This window comes from Lithobates pipiens, unplaced genomic scaffold (assembly GCF_037356315.1).
Source record: "Lithobates pipiens isolate NorthernLeopardFrog02 unplaced genomic scaffold, aLitPip1_a1.2 Scaffold_10, whole genome shotgun sequence".
NCBI lineage: Eukaryota > Metazoa > Chordata > Amphibia > Anura > Ranidae > Lithobates > Lithobates pipiens.
In genome coordinates, this window is record NW_027507686.1 from 120,337,470 (window position 1) to 120,351,362 (window position 13,893).

At 45.2% G+C, this 13,893-nt stretch overlaps 1 protein-coding gene across 2 annotated transcripts in view; it reads right to left on the bottom strand.

Annotated features, from left to right (window-relative positions):
* Positions 1 to 13,893, bottom strand: part of MEN1 (menin 1) — a 400,397-nt gene that overhangs the window by 2,169 nt on the left and 384,335 nt on the right. The window lies entirely within an intron of this gene.

Genomic DNA, 13,893 nt, shown 5'->3' on the forward strand with positions numbered 1-13,893 from the left:
ACTAGGCAGAACATGTAAAACATGTAAAAACAGCAAGACTGCATAGCTCTGCCCAGGGGGCGGTCCCTCTAGCTATAACCCCTTAGCCTGCTTCCTGCAGCTCAGTAAATCAAAAAACATTACAACGTAAAATAGGAGGGGTGGGTGCTGTGTCTGTCAATGAACTTCAGAGAAAAGAATTTTATAGTGAGTACCAAAATCCTATTTTCTCTTTCGTTCATTGACGGACACAGCTCCTTTAAATCTTGACCTTAGAGATGTCCCCAAGCAGTGTCAAAACAAGGGGTGGAAACAGCAAAACATAACTTCACCCGCAACCAGAGGAATGCCTCAATGGAGGAGTTGCCATCTGAAAACGGCCGCACCAGAACTTGCGGCCAATGTATGCATCAAAAATGCGTTTACAACAAAATTGTGACTTTTTTTTTTTATGCCCTGGCGGAATGGGCCGTGACAGGAAACCTGCCCCTTCAAGGCGTAAGCCTGGACCATGGTGTCTGTCTGATCCACTGGCAAGTGGTGGTCGACGAGACTGCAGGACCTTTTTTTCGGACCAGTCCCTGAAACAGAGTCTGACTTCCGTAAGGGAGCCGTAGCAGACAGATCTACCCTCAGAGCCCAAATCACATCCAGGGAATGTAGGGCAATTTCTTTTGGATGTGTCGGCTTAGGACAAAGGTATGGTAATACAATGTCCTCACTGAGATGGCATGCCGAAACCACCTTTGGAAGAAAAGAGGGTTGCGGACACCAGGTGTGTACTAGGTCGGTGTACCAGGGACGCAGAGACCAATCTGGGGCAATCAGTATTACTGGAATCCCCTCGGCCTCCACTCTGCATAGCAGACATGGTAACAGTTTGAGTGGGAGAAAGATCAGCCTACACTGCCCCATTGAACCACCATGTCTGACGCGTTCGGCCAGGGGTCTCTTGTCCTGGACACAAACCTCTGCACCTTTCGAATTGAGCTGAGAGGCCAAGGGAACCACATCTGGTGTGCCCCACTGCAGGTAAAGAAGTCTGAATACCTCCGGATGCAATGACCATTCTCCTGGGTCCAGCATCTGGCGACTTAGGTAGTCTGCCTGCCAGTTTTCTACACCCAGGATGTATATAGCCCGACACATGTCGTTCTGCCTACTGGAGTATGTGATCGACCTCCCATGCTGCGGCTGAGCTCCTTGTTCCTCTGTGATGGTTGACATTTGCCACCGTTGTCTGACTGGATCCTGATCGGACGCCCTTGTAGTCTCATTGACCATGTGGAGAGGCATAGCCTGATCACCCGAAGTTTGAGCACATCGATCGGCAGCTGGGATTCTTCCCAGACCAGAGGCCCTGGGTCGACTGTACCCCCCCAGCACTCCACCCCAACCGGTCAGGCTGGCGTCTGTTGTGATCACCGTCCAATGGAGAGGAAGACCTTAACCACCAGAGGAGGGAATCCTTGACTAACTGGCTCACCCCTATCTGACGATCCAGGGATAACGGAGATTTGGGCCATTTGGACAGGATCGCCTTCTGCAAGACTCGGCTGTGAAATTGGGTGTATGGTACCACCTCGAAGGAGGCTACCATGAGGCCCAGAACTTGCATGCAGAAGCGCAGCGATGACCACCTGCGGTTCATCAACATCTTCACCGCGGCACGGAGAGTCTGCAGTTTGTCTGAAGGGAGAAAAAAACTCTCGCTTCCACGGAGTCCAGCAGTAAGTCCAGGTACTCCAGGCGTTGAGACGGAACGAACACCAACTTCTTTAGGTTCAGCACCCAACCAAATTCCTGTAGAGTTTGCATGGTGATCGCCATATCCTCCCTTAATTCTGAGGCTCAAGCTGCTCTCAGAAGGAGGTCGTCTAGGTAACCCACGATTGCGATCCCACGTTGCCTTAACAGCCCCAGAATTGGAGATAACACTTTGGTAAAGACTTGGGGTGCTGACGCCAGGCCAAAAGGGAGAGCTACAAATTGGTAGTGCTCTTCCCCAACTGCAAATCACAGAAACCTCTGATGCCCGAGGCAAATAGGTATATGCAAGTACACGTCCCGGATATCCAGTGACGCCAGGAAGTCTCCCTGATGGAGTGCAGGGACTACGGAGCAAACTGATTCCATCCTGAACCTTTGTACTTTCACAAAGCAATTGAGGTCTTTTAGGTCCAGGATAGGACATACCCCTTCCTTTTTGGGGACTACAGATTGGAGTAGAATCCCTGAAACCTTTCCCGCTTCGGAACAGGCACTATCACCCTGCGTAGGAGCAGGTCCTTTACTGCCCCTAGCAGGGCTTCCCGGCAAGCCGGGAGTAAAAGTATGCTGGAGGCAAAAAATCTGGTGGACAAGAAAGAAACTATCTTGTAGCCCGATGACACCAGTTCCCAGACCCATTGGTCGGACAGCAGTGAGGTCCACCGAGCTGCAAACTCCAAAGGCGACCCCCCACCCGAGTGTCATGCAATAGCCTTTTTGCCTCGCAGACTTGTTTGGCTTGTGAAACCAGGGATGCTTTTGTCCTTCAGCAGACGCCCTGTCAGACTAGGAGCGATTACCTGTTGATCCGGGCAGGTGAAAAAGCCATTTCTGAGCAGAAAAGGAGGGCCCTTGCCTACGGTGTGGCTCCTTACTCTTCCTGGACTGTGGGAGTCACGTGCTCTTCCCACCTGTAACATTCTTAATAATGTCATCCAGCGAAGCACCAAATAGCCTCTCACCAAGGAAGGGCAAATCAGCCAGTGCTTTTTTAGATGCTTGGTCCGCAGACCAGCATTTCAGCCAAATCAGGTGCCATAGCACCACTGCTACCGATGCTCTAGAGAGCAGGGGAACTGTATCCAGGGCTGCATCACAGACATACTTAAGGCCATGCGCTAACTGATCTGCCAATTCTACGCAGACTGGGGGAGACTGTTGCTTCTCCAATTCACGGTGCAATAACTTTGCCCACTCAGTAAGTGTCCGCGACACCAAGGTCGTGGCCAGTACAGGTCATAATGCTGACCTCACTACTGTAAACATGGCCCGGGCCATTGCCTTGGCTCTCCTGTCGGTAGGGTCTTTGAATGCAGGAGTCCCTACTACCGAAATCATGGTTACTTTATTTAACACGGATACCGGGGGTCAACGTTTTTTTACCCCCCTTGCTCCCACACGCCACCTTCACCCTGCCAATGAATGTTTCCAGGCCCGCCGACAAAGCATCCATAGGCACTGCATTGTTTGCAGGTGAACCGGTTGCAATTACAGGGATGTCTGGGGAAGAAGCACCAGCTTCTGATGCCATGCTGACCCACCTTGCCTGCCACACTTGGGAACTTAGGGCAAGGTACACAATCCCACCCTCCTAGCTGCTCACAGACTGAGGGGCCCTACCGCAGGACTCGCCACCCTGACCAAGTGCTGCGCTGTGCTGCGCTGTGCTGCCACTGACCACTGTGTTCTGTGTCCAGTCACAGGTGCCCAGAGTGGAAAAAAAACGTGCAGTTCTGAGGTAAAACTGCACTGAGGCTATAAGAAAACGGCCACTGGTCGTTTTTGTATAAAAACACCAAGAAAACGTCCGCCAGACCTCTAGAAAATGGCTGACAGCCATGCTCTGCATAGAAACTACAGGAAAATGGCAGCAGCACATTCTGAGGTAAATTTTACACAGGCAGAGAAAAGGGGCAGAAAGAAAAAGGGACCCAAACAGACAGTGCAGCCCCTGCCAAGGTTCAGAGCCTCCCTGGAGGACCCCGGCCCAGGTACATACACTGCACCTCATGCCCAGTCATGTAGGGGCCCCGCAGGGGGATGGGGGGGGGAAGGATAGGGAAAGAGGAAAGAGCGAGAGACCCCCTAATCGACTTTCCAGGGAATGCCCAGCTGCTCTATCCTGCCAAGGCAGGGAGAGCTGTACTTACCCGTCCGGTCGGAATAGCTGGATGCATTTCCCCACAGACCCATCACCTAAGCAGTACGGGGTGGCTACTGGCCACGGCACACTGACACAGACAGCAATAGCCCGGTCATATGTGTGCCCTGGAGCATATAGCTCCCCGGCCGCCCCTGGAACAGAAGGGGCCTGTCATGGCCGACCCAGCACGTAGCTAGGGCCTGCTCACGCTTGATGGCCAGGCTGGGGAGACTACAAGGATCTATATTATCCAGCCCGTCACCCAGCCAGCTGTTACTAGATCACAGGATCAAAATCTTGTGGAAAAAAATCAAAAATTCCAAGGACCAATGGTCCCCTAAGGGAGCCAGGTCCTTCTCCTTCACTAGGCAGAAAAAAAAACTGAGCGGCAGGAAGCAGGCTGAGGGGTTATAGCCAGAGGGACCGCCCCCTGGGTGGAGCTATGCAGTCTTGCTGTTTTTACATGTGTTACATGTTCTGCCTAGTCCTCTCCTGAAGGTGGCATGATAACCCTACGGTCAAGATTTAAAGGGGGTTGTGTCCATCAATGTACGAAAGAGGAAAAAAAACTTGGCTACGCTCATGTGCCGCCCTCAACTGGTATATAACCCCTCCCTGCTATAGGCATTCAGTCTAGTAGCAAGCAGTATTAGAAGTATCAAAAACTCCTTAGAGGGGTTGGTGCTGTGTCTGCTGATGAACTAATTGAAATGGATTTAACAGCGAGTACAAAAACACTATTTTCTCTTTAGTTCTTCAACGGACACATCATTTCATTAATCTTGACTATAAGGATGAGGTGTGGGGAAAATAAACCAAAGCTAAACAAGAGCCAGGGTAAAGAAAGAGGCGCCTTCTAAGTATGAACTGTAGAAACTTTATGGTTCAATAAACACTCACATTGAGGTTAAAAACGATCAGCATGAGGAAAATCCTGCAGCGGTGCATCTCCTTGCTCGCTGGTTCAACAGGCTGTGTTACTTAAGCTTGACAAAAGAGCACGCCTGTCCATTCCACTGACAGTGTGCAGGCTCAAACTGTGTTGCAACATTTCCGGTGATGTCAGACATGCTGCGATCCATCAGTGCCTCAGACCTCTCCTCTGCATTACCATCTGAGCCAGAGTGTACAGAGCTGGCGGACAGCTTTCTATGGGTTCCTGAGTGACACAGCCTGTTGAACCAGCGAGCAAGGAGACGCATCACTGCAGGATTTTCCTCATGCTGATCGTTTTTAACCTCAATGCGAGTGTTTTTATTTATTGTACCATAACGTTTCTACAGTTCATACTTTCTTTACCCTTTTTCTATGTTTTGGAGTGTGCTTCTGCTACACTGAAGAGGGCTGCCCTGCATTATGGACCATTTCTTCTTCACCCCTGGATATCACCATCCATCTTGTGCTCTCCACCGATCCACATATATTACAATAACACAGACACGGGTTCTCTGGCATCATTTTAACTACAGTTTGTGCTAGAACCACTTCCATAAACACAAGAGCCCTAACCAGGTCACAGGAGCTTAACCAGGACACAGGAACCCCATCTGAAGTAAAAACTTAAAGAAAAACACCCCTCAAGATAGAACAGCCCCTCTTAAACAGCAGCCTCCAAAACCTTGTGGACAAAAGAAACATCCGCCTGCCAAAATATCTACTTTGTAATGTAGCCATGGTCCTGACCCCGAAAGGCCCAATGGTGACCTCCATGGTCAAGGAGAGCTGACATCCATCTCCGGTATCTCCCACATAGTAACTACTATGGCTCTGTGTCCCACGATGTACGATAAAGAAATGTTGGTCCTCAAAGATGAAGAAGTTACTTGTAAGGATGAAGAAAGTAACTAAGATAAATTCATTCAAGGGCCAGGACGTGCGCTCTTGTTCCATTAGAAAGGTTCTGGCCATCGAGACTCCCTTCTCATGGGGGATGCTCGAGTATAAGGACTTGACATCAATAGCCACGAGGAGGACCTGGAACCCCCCAATGTGTCTCAAGAGATCTGTTGTGTCCCGGATGTACAATGGTAAACTGAGTACATGGGGTAGCAAAAAGCTATCCACAAATTTGCTGGCATTGTCTGTTAAAGACCCAGTGCCTTAGACAATGGACCTACCTGGGGGACAGGAGAGTTTTATGTGTCTTAAGCAGCGTATAAAAAGGTAGGCGTTTGTGGATTTTTAGGAATTCGAAAATTGAGAGTATCCTTGTCTATCAGGCCCTGCCAGAATGCTCCAGTGCAAAGTTGTCTAGGACTTCATGGCACATGGTTTGATACCGTGTGTGTGACATGACAACTATGTTGCCACCCTTATCTTATGGCTTTAGGATGTCCTTGCATGTCTGTAGATGTCTGAGTGCTTATAACTGGTTAGGGGTAAGGTCAGATGGATTGTCCTGCTATTTATTACATTTGAGCTCCTTAATGGATTGATGGTGGAAAGCCCAAACAGCTGAGCAAGTCATTGAATCTGGGAAATTGTGAGATTTTGGTTTACATTTCTTAGGGGCTTTAGGTGTTATAGAGGGTAAAGCTGTTACAATAGCTGGAGTGCCAGTGATGTCAACAACGGGGGCTTGCGGAGAGACCAATGTATCCTCAGTGGCACATTCATCGAACAATAGCATTAGATCGCGTAATACACGGAATGCATCCATAGAAAAGTGCCTAGTGCATTCGGTAAGTTCACGTTCCACATTGTGACAATCTTTATTATCCACTTTCCGACCAGTGCATGCCGATATATGTCCTAACTTTGAGGACGGATATCGTTATGGCAGCAGCTAGCTGCCATAACCCCGGTATTCTCATATTCGGCGGGCAGTCGACTACAAGATAAAAGTGGTCTCTGCAGCGGATTCGCCGCAAGGTCACTTATCGTCAGCAAGAGAGGGCCCCCCCGCCACACTCCGGTGCCTGCCGCTGCTTACCGGAACCGTTGGCAGTGGCGGAGGCAAAATCCGGTCCTTTCACTAGCTGTGCATGGAGAGGAGTGAGGGTAATATGGGCCCCACCCTTCTCCATGACATTGCAGGGCGGAAGCGATGTCAAAACATCACTTCCGACCATAGCTCTTAATTGGCCATTTTTTTATTAAATAATTTTTTTAAAGACAATTTAAAAACATTTTTTTTTTATTATTGCATTTTAGTGTAAATATGAAATCTGAGGTCTTTTTGACCCCAGATCTCATATTTAAGAGGTGAAATAGAAATAACAAATTATTTAAAAAAATAAAAAATAAAACTGTGTAAAAATAAAAGGTAAAATAAAGACTTTTTCTTTTTTTTTTAAACGCGAATAGCGCCTGCGTATTAAAACGGTGTTCAAACCACACAGCCATGATTGGTAGAGCAAGAGCAATAATTCTAGCCCTAGACCTCCTCTAACTCAAAACATGCAACCTGTAGAATTTTTTAAACTATGGAGCTTTTTAAGAGTAAAAGTTTTTCGCCATTCCAGAAGCGGGCGCAACATTGAAGCGTGACATGTTGGCTATCAATTTACTCGGCGAACATTATCTTTCACAATATAAAAAAAATTGGGCCATCTTTACTGCGGTCTTATTTTTTTTAATTCAAAAAAGTGTATTTTTTCCCACAAAAGTGCGCTTGTAGGACCGCTGTGCAAATACGGTGTGACAGAAAGTATTGCAATGACCGCCATTTTATTCTCTAGGGTGTTAGAAAAAATGTATAATGTTTGGGGGTTTTTTTCTAGCAAAAAAAAACAAAAACATTTTTTAACTTGTAAACAACAAATCTCAGAAAGAGGCTCAGTCCTTAAGTGGTTAAAGAAAAATAGAAAATGAAGTTAGGTGCAAATAGGTATAAATCTACGATAGTGTCAATGATCTGTATAGAGTCAAGGGGACAAAAGCCAAGACCAAGTTGCAGTACCGATAGCTCGTCTGAAGACAAAACACTCAAAGTGAGATTGATGATATTTAATTGTGATGTGTCATGGAGGTGCTGGGTAGGGGTGTGAGGTGGTTTGCAAACAAATGTATCTTGGTTTGCTGTTGTTTCTTTAGATCTGGGGAGGTTAGATCTAAAAAAAAAAAATCTATGTCAATGAGTGATTTCTTGGGATTAATCAAAGGTGACCCAAGAATGTTGGAAATCACATTGTGCAGTGTAGAAAAGCCTGACCCACCAGCCAACTGATTGGGTGGCAGGGAAAGAACTCCTGGCGTATGTCTGATTGATGTTTGGAAGAGGTCTTTTTACCCTTTCTTGGTGCTGCAGGAGAACCACCACGGTAGCAAGAACGTTTGCGTGTTGAGTTAGAGGTAGAGGGACCTGTGGACCGAGAACCTATTGGATGAGAATTTTTTTCTGTCTGTCAGAATTTACAACATGAATATTGCATGCCCAAAGATATATCCCTGCTTGTTGTTTTTACGTGTCTGCATTATTTTATTGCCTGACTGTCCATTAACAGAAATGCAGCCCTAGACTGTATGTTCCCCTGACTCCAAGTTGTATGTTCTTGCCTGCTTTGGCCCGTTCCGCGGATTTACCAAATCCCCTTCATCTCCATTTCTTTATTTTTTTTTGTACCTTACATAAGCTTTATGCATATTTTATTGCTGTTGTAATTATACATCTGTATACTCATATTTGTACATATTTGTGACCGATCTTTCCTTCTTGTTGTTGTATTGTTCACTGGCCCGTGCCAGATTCCGTCTCTCTGCAGCGATCAGGTAGGATCCCTGGCAAAGGGGCAGACCACCTCCTTCAAGAGACTGGCCTGCCCTCTCGCTTGCACACGTCCTGGCCTTGTCTCCCTATGGCCATAGGGCATCTGCGCAGGCATGCGCACACACACACTGTGGGTTCCTTGACCCTGTGACGCTGCATGCTGGCGATGGCTGGATGTGAAGCCTGGGAGTATTTTTGCTGCTATACCTGGAATGGCAAGTTCTCCATTTCCATCCCCTTACCACTATCCTACTAGGGTTTTTTTTATATAGCCCCTGCCTTGGGTTACCGTTTCTTCCCTCTCATAGGAAAGTTGGGTGGAAGTGCTGCGATTTTATTATTCTTTGTGATATTCTCTCCGTCACCCTCTGTGCAAGAGTACTCCTCCCACTGGTGTTTGCCTCCTCTGAGTGGGACCTTTTCTCCCTGGAATTTGGTATCCATGATGCTTGGACATTAGGTATAGACTCCTTATATCTGTTCACATTGTCACCCTTCTTCACTAGCACTTAATTTTCCTTCTTCCCCCACCTACCCTCCTTTTGCCCTTCACTCTTCTTCCCTTCTCCTTGCTTTTCTCCCCTTTTCTTTTTTCACTTTTCCCAACTCCCCCCCACCTCTCTTTTCCCCTTTCCTGCCTCTTCCCTTTTTCTTCTTTCCACTTTCTTTCTCTTTCCCTGGTTCTCCTTCCCCCCCCCCCCCTTTCCCAATATCTCACTTCTTGTCTATTTCACGATTGGTGTTCACTTCCTTAACTTCCTCTTCCATTCACCCTCTCCCCTTCCTCCCCCCTTTTTTCCTTTCCTGGATCACTCCTCATTGAACTTCTAATCGTCCTCCCTTTTATTCTTTACTCTATTCCCCCGTTTGTTCTTCACCCCATGTTCCTTTTTTGTTTCTTTACCTCCCTTTCTTTTAACCCTCTTCCTTCTTTACTTCTCTTTTCTTTCCCTTTTCCTCTCCCTTCCCTCTCTTTTTCTCCTTCACTCATGCAGGGGTTTTCCTATGCCCCACTTCCCTTGCTCTAGGTGTCTGTGGTGGCAGGGTCCATGGCTTATCACAGTTTTTTCACTGGATGTTCACAATTGTGTGCGTTTGTTCTTGGCACCCCCTGTAGACTTAATTAGCTTTGGTTAACCACTACCTTGATATTTTCATCCCCCTTTTCTTCACTATCCCCCCCCCCCCACCTTTTTTGTCCCCCTCCCCCTTCTTTCTCTCCTTCACATGTTCCAGTCCCTTGTTCACCCATTCCATGCATCTCATGTCATTCAGATTACAGCCTGTTGAATTGGAGTCTTCCCCGGTCGCCGCGGGAGACCTCCATAGCGGTGACGTTTTGTGCCTTATGTGTGCAGGGATGTGGGTAAGCGGTCCTCCATCTACCCCTTTTCTAACAGTTGTATACTGTTTCAAGTCATATATTGCGTGAAACACTGTTTTTCTCTGCATGTGATTAAATGCATTGTTTTTTGATCATGTGTTAATTAAATTGCAGATAATTTTCCTGATGAAGCGGCCTAGTCCACAAAACTAGTAGAAACATTGTCCGTGATCGACTATCCCATTGTGATTTTCTCCATCACCTGGTGATATACATGGACCGTCACCGCTCTATATTTTATTATTGAAATTTTGTCATGTATTGTGTATTAACCACTTTCCGCCCAAGGTACGTCCCAGGACGTCCTTGACTTTGTGCGAGTATATCTGAATGATGCCTACAGCTACAGGCATCTTTCAGATATTGGCTTTTTCAATTGGCGATTCCCTACACCATAAGAACGATCATAGCGGCTGTTCTGCAGCCCGATTGTTCTTACGGGCGGCAAGAGGGGTCGCCGCCCCCCGGTGCTTCTACTGACTCACCAGTTCCATCGTTGAGTCGGAGACAGAATCAGCTGGCCCCGGATGGTGATCATAGAGATTTCCGGTGGACCAGATGGTCGCGGTAGTCTCTATGATCGCTCGAGGCTGGACGCGATGTTATGACGTGAAGCCCGGCCTCTGTATTTTTTAAAATATTTTGGGTTCCCAGCCTAGAGGTGAGATGTAGGATCTTATTGACCCCATATCTCATTGTAAAGAGGACTGATCGTGCCATATTCCTATTACAAAGATGTTTACATTCATTGTAATAGGAATAAAAGTGATACATTTTTTTTTTTAAAGTGTCAAACTAAAAAAAAGAAAGTAAAATTATCAATTTTAGAATTTTTTAAAGTGCCCCAAAAAAAAATGTGTTTGAAAAATTGCTGCACACATACCATGCGAGATAAAACGTTTAAAAAATCGCCATTGTATTCTCTAGGGTCTTTGCTAAAAAATATATATATATATATATATATATATATATATATATATATATATAATGTTTGGGATTCTATGTAATTTTATAGCAAAAAAAATTATGAATTTTACATGTAGGAGAGAAATGACAGAATTGGCCTGGATGGGAAGTTTTATAGTTAGTAAGGTTGAATAAACAATTGTACCAATCCCTGTACATTGCACACTCACATCGGTCACTACCCTCAAGGAGCCCACAATCCAAGGTCCCCATTCATATACTAGGGCCAATTTTGGACAGAAGCCAATTAACCTACCTGGATTGTGGGAGGAAACCAGAGTACCCGGAGGAAACCCTAGTAGGCACAGGGAGAACATGCAAACTCCAGGCAGGCAGTGTCGTGGTTGGGATTCGAACCAGCGACCCTTCTTACTGATAAGCGAGAGTGCTAACCACTACACCACTGTGCTGCCCACTAATTTGGTTAAGTGGTTAATAAACTTTTGTATATCCTTTTTGTTTCAATCGTTTTTATTAAGGTTTAAGTACAAAATGACATACAAAATCCTGAACATCCAAATGTCTTGGCGTATATACAACTGTATAACTGTGGTATAATACATATAATACAAAAGATGAACACTTTTACAGATTATATGCACTTCACCTCGTTCTAATATTCATCAAGAACCCTAGTAGGTATGTTAATCACTTGGACATTCTTCTACCGTTAGTTAAAAAAGGTGCATTGTATATTAAAAGAAAAAGTCAAAAAGAATCAAATTCAAAGAGAAAATAAAAATAAAAATAAAATAAAAAAAGAAAAACCTTGAGTTCTCTATACTAGCCTATGAATTGTTTCCATGGTGACCAGTTCCTTTCATATTGCACTAAGTTGCCCTCCTTATATGCTAATATCCATTCATATTCCAATATTGAGTTCATTCTAAGTACTATATCCCTAATTAGTGGGATGTCTTGAGATTTCCAGTGGCTCATTACTATAGATCTTGCTGCCAAGAGAATTTGCATAATTACTGGTCTAAATTTTATGTGCATCTCATTTAGATTAATGCTCAGGATGGCTAGTTCTATTTTAGGATGTACTAGATTACCCATTACCTTGGATATTAGTTGGAAAACCTCTGCCCAAAAGGGTTGTAAGCCTGGACATGATCACAACATATGCGCTAGTGTCCCTACCATTCCACAACCTCTCCAACATAAGTTGGAGGTTTCCTTAGAAAATTTGGATGTTATATATGGGGTGAAATACCATCGCAGCAAGATCTTTAGCATTAATTCCTCATAATTCGAGCATCTGGAGTACATGCAAATATGTTTAATTGCTGATTTCCATTGAAAATCTGTAAATTCTTTACCTACTTCCTTTTCCCAATTTATAAATTGTTTAGGCGTGACAAAGGCATCCTTTGAATTCAGTGAATTATATATGAAAGAAATGCCCCTTTGCTTGGCAAGACTGGATTGAGTGTACATCCAAACTTTTTCTAGAACTGATACATAGGGGGATTTAATGGTTTGGTAATAGGAGGCTAGCTGTGTGTTCGTCAAAAACTCTGAGCCAGGGTGCAGGAATTTCTTTTGTAATGTTTCAAAGGGAAGCATCTTATCCTCCTGGACTATATCTGCCCAAGTCGTCACATTATGTTGTACCCACTGATTTAGTCTTATGTTGGATATTGTCCACTTGGTGGATTCTATGGGTATTGGAATGTCTTTAGTTGGGTAAAATTCATTCCCCTTGAGTACGAGTTCTTTCCAAGCCTGGGCTGTGGCCTTTATAGTGGGGTGGTCTGGGATTGCACTGCGTTTATCGATACATGCTGCTATTAAGAACGCCATAGGAGGAGAATGCTGAAGCTCAGCCAATTCTAGCCGGAACCAAGGTTTAGTTGTAGAACAAACAAACCAATTCCATAACTGGTCCAGAACAGCACCAGTGTAGTAGTCTTTCAACACTGGCAATCCCATCCCACCCGTTGCTTTATGTCTATGTTGCATAATAGGGGAGCATCTTGATCTCCTGCCTGCCCATACAAAGTTTTGTAATTGTTTCTGTAAGGTGGATAGGAAAGAACGCGGGACCGGAATGGGCAGTGCCCTAAAGTAGTAAATGAGTTTGGGGAGTACGAACATATTGTATGCTGCTATTAGGCCTAACCAAGGTAACATTTTTGGAGCTTATTTATGTCTTGTTGGAAACTATGTATTAACGGGATATAATTATTCTGAAACAAGTTTGTAATGGGGAAAGTTAAATTTATGCCCAGATACGTTACATAATTTTTTATCCAAGGATATGTGAAACTCCTTGCGAGATTCGATTCTGTTGGTTTATCTACATGCATTCCTAAAATGTGCGATTTAGATGCATTAATCTTATAATAGGATATTTTGCTAAAATGGTGTAGTAGAGCGTGTGCAGCTGGTAGAGAAACCGTCGGGTTGGATAATGACAGAATGACATTGTCTGCAAATAACTAAATTTTGAATTGTCCCTCCGTATGTATTCCCTCTATGTTTGGATCCTCTCTTATTTTTTCCGTTAGTGGCTCCATAAGGAGTGCAAATATGATAGGGGATAGAGGGCACCCCTGCCTAGTTCCATTCGTGATGTCAAATGGCTTCGAAAAGAGGCCTTCAGTGTAAACGTGTGCTGAAGGAGATGAATAGAGAGCTAGTATGGCGTTCCGCATCGGGCCCTTTAAACCAAATTTAGTCAGCACCCCATGCAGGTAACCCCAATGTACCCTATCAAAAGCCTTCTCTGCATCCAATGATATGAGCCAGGTGCATAAGGTTCACCATTCTCCTAGTGGCGTCTGTGGTCTGTCGACCCGACACAAATCCCACCTTAATTTATCAATTTAGGCAGTAGAGATGTCAATCTATTGGCAATCAGTTTGGCGTGTAGCTTCACGTGTACATTTAGGAGGGAAATCGGCCTAAAATTCTGTGGCATATTAGGTTCTTTGCCTG